This window comes from Bos mutus, chromosome 3 (assembly GCF_027580195.1).
Source record: "Bos mutus isolate GX-2022 chromosome 3, NWIPB_WYAK_1.1, whole genome shotgun sequence".
Lineage (NCBI taxonomy): Eukaryota > Metazoa > Chordata > Mammalia > Artiodactyla > Bovidae > Bos > Bos mutus.
The window spans coordinates 118,176,634-118,183,774 of NC_091619.1; the positions used below are offsets into that span (position 1 = coordinate 118,176,634).

At 43.7% G+C, this 7,141-nt stretch overlaps 1 non-coding gene across 1 annotated transcript; it reads right to left on the reverse strand.

Moving 5' to 3' along the window:
* Positions 1-5,787: 5,787 nt before the first annotated feature.
* Positions 5,788-5,894, reverse strand: LOC138987375 (U6 spliceosomal RNA). Its single transcript, XR_011463850.1, has one exon. It is a non-coding gene; the product is annotated as a U6 spliceosomal RNA (small nuclear RNA).
* Positions 5,895-7,141: the final 1,247 nt, after the last annotated feature.

Consider the following 7,141-nt stretch of genomic DNA (forward strand, 5'->3'; position numbering starts at 1 on the left):
CCACTCTGGCCGCCGTGACCACCCTTGGCACCAAGGAGCCCTGAGCAGGCAGGCGGCAGACAGAGCCACCTGCGGGGGTGTGGCCTTTGGGAAGGAGGTCGACGTCCTCAGGGAGGGGGCTGGCCCTCCGCCGCAGGTGGCCCCGCAGACCCGCAGACTGAGGGTGGAGCGCGAGGAACCAAGGTTCCTGGGGCACCGTGAGCCCCTCCTGCCCTTGGCGCACCCGGTGAGGGGCGCGGAGCGGAGCTGGGGGCACACAAGGGGCCGCGGGGCCCCGCCCCAACCAGGGTCTAATCCCACCTCCACTCCCACCCCTACCCCACCCCCTCACCCACCGGCACAATTCAGATGCCCATTCTGTGTCTAAACTCTGAACCTGCTCCTTCTTCCATCCCTCCTCCCACCTCCCTCAGGCCACCTCCCAAAGACACCGCGGTCCCTTGAGGGTGGGGTGAGTGGGCCCCCCACGGGCCGCAGCCACGAGGAGGCATTTGGCCTCAGCCGGGAGCCCCTCCAGGTCACACGGAGACCTTCGTGCTTCATCCAGCATGGCGTTTCTCCTGATGTACTCTGCATATAAGTTAAATAAGCAGGGTGACAATATACAGCCTTAACGTACTCTTTTTCCTATTTGGAACCAGTCTGTTGTTCCATGTCCACTTCTAACTGATGCTTCCTGACCTGCATACAGATTTCTCAAGAGGCAGGTCAGGTGGTCTGGTAGTTTCATCTCTTTCAGAATTTTCCACAGTTTATTGTGATCCACACAGTCAAAGGTGTTGACGTAGTCAATAAAGCAGAAATAGATGTTTTTTTTTGAACTCTCTTGCTTTTTCTATGATCCAGCGGATGTTGGCAATTTGATCTCTGGTTCCTCTGCCTTTTCTAAAACCAGCTTGAATATCTGGAAGTTCATGGTTCACATATTGTTGAAGCCTAGCTTGGAGAATTTTGAGCATTACTTTACTAGCATGTGAGATGAGTGCAATTCTGTGGTAGTTTGAGCATTCTTTGGTATTGCCTTTCTTTGGGGTTGGAATGAAAACTGATCTTTTCCAGTCCTGTGGCCACTGCTGAGTTTTCCAAATTTGCTGACATATTGAGTGCTGGACTTTTACAGTATCATCTTTTAGGATTTGAAATAGCTTTGTAGGACTGGCTGAAGAAGCACAAGCCCTATTTGCTACATAAAAACCAGTATAGACCTAAACATATAAAGATTAAAAAGTGAGGAGGGAAAGATTTCCCCACACAATGAAAATCAAAAGAGGTGGAGTGGCAAATTGTTACATTAAATTTAAAATAACAAAAGATGCTGAAAGTGAAATGACATTTCAGTTGAAGAAGAAAATTCTTAACATATGCACTCAAAAGCATATACCTACAGAGACAGAAAGGAGAAACTGGAGTAACTCAAAAAGAAACACCTACACCAATAAAGATCAAAACAGAAAAACCCTTCACACAAACTGGGATGTAAATTGTGTCTTCAGTACATTGCATCCAAATGGGAATAATTATTAGGTGCATACTTTGCCAGAAGTCAATTTGGGGGTCACTTAGTAAATTTAATAAAATTGTGTATCAAGATCTTTTTGACCAACATGTGAGCAAAGGTATCAAGTATAGAAAAGAAGCACCAAAAACAATGATGAAGATTACTGGAAAAAAAAGGGGAATAAAGAAATTCATACATGATAGACAGACTAAAGGAAAACTAAAAGCCCCTAACAACAGATAAAGCAATCTCAATAACCAGAAAAAAGCTCAGAGCAAAGAAAGAAATGAAAAGGATTTAAAGTTAAAGGTAATAAAAAATAAAGACAATAATGAAGAAAGTAAATAAACAAAACTATAGTTGAAGATTACAGAAACAATAAGATCACAATGAATAAGGACTATTTTGACATAAATGACAACTTCAGGAGAAAAGGATATGAGTTTAATAAGTTCAACCTCAAAGAATGAAAGACATTCAGAAACTGTAACAAAAATTACCAAGCTCTGAGACCCACAACTGTGGTGAAAGTCTCCTGAAAGAAAAAGGCTAGTCTTCACAGGTGAACTCTTTAGGTCACTTTGAAAGCTTTTAGACTGCATGGGTAGAAACATCTCCTAAAACAAGGCACAGTCTGTCCTGGCCAGTGGCCAAACATTTAGAATATTACAGGCAATACACGGATGAAAATAGATCAAATTCAACAGGAATATAGAACAAAGCCACAAATACACATACTCATCAAGTCTTAAGAGAGGCCACAGATCCTTCAAACAATCTCAACACCCTTTCTGGAGTCAACTACAGCAAGAACCAGAAGAAAAGAATGAATGCAGGTTGGAAAAGGAAACAGTGGGGCAAGAAAGCCTTGAGATGCCATCAGATTTATGTCTAAGTTAATGAAGCAAAATGTCCCGGGATAGAAATACAGCAGAAGTTCCTTTCCAAATTTCCCTTAATGAAGAGAAACAATTAAGAATCAAATCACATTACCAATCATAACAAAATAATACAGCTAGGGACAAAGGATCTGTGAGGGAGAGAGGAAAATTCCATGCTCCAGGGTGGGAGAATAAAATATTGTGGAAAAGATTATATGTAACCTCAAACAATTGTCATGGGCAATTTTTCACAAGATTTAATCTTCCCCAGTCAAAGAATATGAGTGCTCACTCAAAGACAGCTAAGCAGATTAAAGAATGGATGGAGGCCAGAGGATAGCAGTGGATATTAATGACCATCTTTTAAGTGGTGCTGGGAAAACTGGCCAGTATGTAAAAAAACTGAGCCACGTGCCTACACACAAAATAAAACACAAAATGATTACAAAGGTCCCTGTAAAGACCATAACGTAACTTTAAAAAACTTATTTATGAAACATAAATATAACAAGCAATCTTATTTAATTATTACAGCAAGAACCCTCTGTGATCCTACCTCACAAAATGAAAATAAAAACAAGACCTATAAATTAAAGTTAAAAACTTTGTAAAGATAAACCAGGTTGAAAAAAGACCTCAGAACAGGAGAAGAAGGAACAAAACGGAAACAACAGCAGCAACAACAGCAGCAACTGCCAAAGGCGATTACTTCCAAACTATTCGGAGGCTAAATAACTCAGTAAGAACACACAGCCTAATAAAAATGGGCGCAACCAAAACACTCTTCAAGTATATGGATGCTAAGAAAATATGAAGAAGCTAAAATAAAGGTCTCCTTTTAGCAAAACTACATGAGACAACGGAAATCATCAGAAATTCACAATAATGTGTGGACAGTGTGGGGAAAAGGGAGAGTGTTCACTGTGGTGGAATTAAAGAACACTAGAGAAAGGCCATGGATATTCCTCAAAAAACAAAACAAAACAAAACAAACTGGAAGTAAATGGCTAACCCACACTGGCATATCATAATGAAACCATAATTGAAACAGGCACGAATCCACAATATACTAGTAAATATACAGGAAGCACTGTTTATTAGCCAAGGAAATAGGAAGGAAAAAGACATTGATGATACTGTGGAACATACAAAAAGGATAAGCTATAAAAGAACTCATCTGGGTCACTTGCAGTGAATGTGGATGAACAATTATGTCACAGGACGTAAATGAGGAAAGGAAAAGACAACGGGAATCTAGAACATGATAAAGAAACATTTACAGTTAGTACAAGGGAAAATAATAAAAAAAGGCTACATAGAATGGGGCGGGGGGAGACAGGAGGATGGGAAAGAGAAAAATAGCAGGAAAATAATGACTATGTATAAAGAAAAGCCTGGGATGTCTGTGGACTCAAAGTGGGGCTATAATTAACACCTGGATGGAGCAGGTGGTCGGGTAGAGAGGGACGTGGAGAAAGTATGGATATTTTCTTAGGGCAGAAATACATATCTTCATTAAAATTAAGTTAAACGTGGGACTTGGTGAAATGGAACATTCACAAAAGTCTAATGGGACTAGGAGAAAAGAACTAAACTAAAGTGATGAAGTGAAATGAAAGATACTAGTGCAATTTAAGAAGGCTGAACAAAATGGTAAAACAGAATGCTTGAAACATGGAGTGTGAAGTTGTACATAAACAAATGGTGAACTTAAAATGCAAAAACAAACATAACAACTAGAAAGAGACCCCACACAACAGGAAGAAGGCTGAACCAACAGGAAGGAAAATATTGTAACTTTTGGACTAGGTGATCTGTACGAGAATTTTGGAAGATGAATGTATAAGCCTACTTAAGTTATCTTAAAAAGACAAACAACAAAAACAAAAAAAGAAAATAATATATAAGCATGATAAAAACAACAGAGTAAAAGGGAAAAAACAAAAAAAAAGTAAAAAAAAAAGGCGGGTTGGGGGTGGGGGCGAGGAAGACAGGGACAGAGAAAAAGAGCTGAAGAAATGAATCCAAAGTTGCAGGAAGCCTATGCCTTTCTATTTTTTTTTTTTTTTTGCCCATTTACACAGAAAGTTTTAATAAATATAATGAATTAAAACATTTGACAAGCTATCTTTAACAGGTTAGGATATGATATAAATTTTTCCTTTTATAAATTTGGTAGCTATTTTTCTTCTACTCACTAAGATCAGGAATTCACGTTAAGTAAAAATGCAGGTGAAAAGCACATTGCTATGACTGTATTTCAAGTCAAGATATTACAGTTGAATTTATACTATAAATCTATTCACTTCAGTCACTCAGTCGTGTCCAACTCTTTGCAACCCCATGGACTGCAGTACGTCAGGCTTCCCTGTCCATCACCAACTCCCAGAGCCTACTCAAACTCATGTCCATCTAGTCAGTGATGCCATCCAACTATCTCATCCTCTGTCGTCCCTTTCTCCTCCCACCTTCAATCTTTCCCAGCATCAAGGTTTTTCCAATGAGTTGATTCTTTGCATCAGGTGGCCAGAGTTGAGTTTCAGCTTCAGTATCAGTCCTTCCAATGAATATTCAGGACTGATTTCCTTTAGGATTGACTGGTTGGATCTCCTTGCAGTCCAACGGACTCTCAAGAATCTTCTCCAACACCACAGTTCTAAAGCATCCATTCTTCAGTGCTCAGCTTTCTTTATAGTCCAACTCTCACATCCATACATGACTAGTGGAAAAACCATAGCTTTGACTAGATGGACCTTTGTTGGCAGAGTGATGTCTCTGCTTTTTTTTTTTTTTTCTTATTCCAACCATTTTTTATTCATAACTAAGTTTGGAAAACAAAGCTATAGGATCTCTTGTATCTATTTGGATATATGTATATCTCAGTGTGTGTCTTTGTTTTTTTTTTTATTTTATTTTTAAACTTTACATATTTGTATTAGTTTTGCCAAATATCAAAATGAATCCGCCACAGGTATACATGTGTTCCCCATCCCGAACCGTCCTCCCTCCTCCCTCCCCATACCATCCCTCTGGGTCGTCCCAGTGCACCAGCCCCAAGCATCCAGCATCGTGCATCGAACCTGGACTGGCAACTCGTTTCCTACATGATATTTTACATGTTTCATTGCCATTCTCCCAAATCTTCCCACCCTCTCCCTCTCCCACAGAGTCCATAAGACTGTTCTATACATCAGTGTCTCTTTTGCTGTCTCGTACACCGGGTTATTGTTACCCTCTTTCTAAATTCCATATATATGCGTTAGTATACTGTATTTATGTTTTTCCTTCTGGCTTACTTCACTCTGTATAATAGGCTCCAGTTTCATCCACCTCATTAGAACTGATTCAAATGTATTCTTTTTAATGGCTGAGTAATACTCCATTGTGTATATGTACCACAGCTTTCTTAAAAATATGGAACGCTTCACGAATTTGCGTGTCATCCTTGCGCAGGGGCCATGCTAATCTTCTCTGTATCGTTCCAATTTTAGTATATGTGCTGCCGAAGTGAGCACGCCTATGCCTTTCTAAATGAGCTTGTTTTGGGCCTTGATCAATGGCCCTGAAGGGAGAAAAGCGTATGTGCCTCTCTGCCGGCATCATTCGGTGCTAGGACCCTGAACGCTAGAAGAGTGTCCAGTGAGAACGCATAGAAATTGGGGAGGACCTCACTGGAGAGCAATGTTGAGGCAAGGGTTTATTGTTGTCTGGGGAGGGGTTGTCCTTAGGCAGGGGTCTGGGGTGGGGAGACCCCTAAAGCGGAGCGGATAGGTGGGCAGACATATGTTTTCACAAGTGTGTTAAGATGTGAATGGTGAGCCCACGGAACTGCTCTCCAGCCCACATTTGTGTGCTAAACTTGGAAGCCCAGCAGTGAATCTCTAGCGTGCAAGGCTGGAAGGCCCAATGCCCCCAAATCATTTGCATCCTGAGCCCTTTGCTCCAGGGGGCCAGGTTGGAAGTGCGTGTGTGTGTGTGTGTGTGTGGGGGGGGTTCCTCAAGGGGAATTCCCCTAGCAAAGTGTGGGCTGTTGGATGGCGGGAGTGGGAGTGGGCAGGCCCTCAGCCGCCTCAGCCAATGAGGAGCTTGCACGTGCGGGGGCGGGGCTGTGGGAAAGCCCCCAGAGGCCCGAGGGGGCGGGGCCCAGGCCCATATTTTGGAGCCGGATGTCTGAGGGAAGGAAGTGTCCACGTGCAGCTGCAGGTAGGAGATGGAAAGCCTCGTGGGCCTTGTGTGCAGAGCCCCGGGGGTTACTTCTGAGCACGGGGGAGGTGTGTGTCCGTCTCCCTTTGACGTCTTCCCCGGAGGGCAAGGTTGTGGGCCCAGCGCCGCTGGTGCGGATGCCCTTTGGGGACCCTCTGTCCCTGAGGGGCCGTCGCTGGCGCTTGGGCGACCCCAGCGCGGTGACTTGGCTCCTGGGTCAGCAGGGCTGGCGCCTGGCCAGAAAGTCGCCCTGAGTTGTTAGGGGCCGTGGGGGGTGGGGGCTGGGCTTCAGAATCTGGGGAACACCTGCTACGTGAATGCGGCGCTGCAGTGTCTGAGCCACACGCCGCCCCTGGCCAGCTGGATGGTGTCCTAGCAGCACGCCACCCTCTGTCCGGCCCGCAGCGCCTGCACGCTCTGTGCCATGCGAGCTCACGTGACCCGAGCCCTCCTTCACGCGGGAGAGGTGATCCGGCCCCGCAAGGACCTGCTGGCGGGCTTCCACAGACACCAGCAGGAAGATGCCCACGAGTTTCTGATGTTCACCTGAATGCCATGC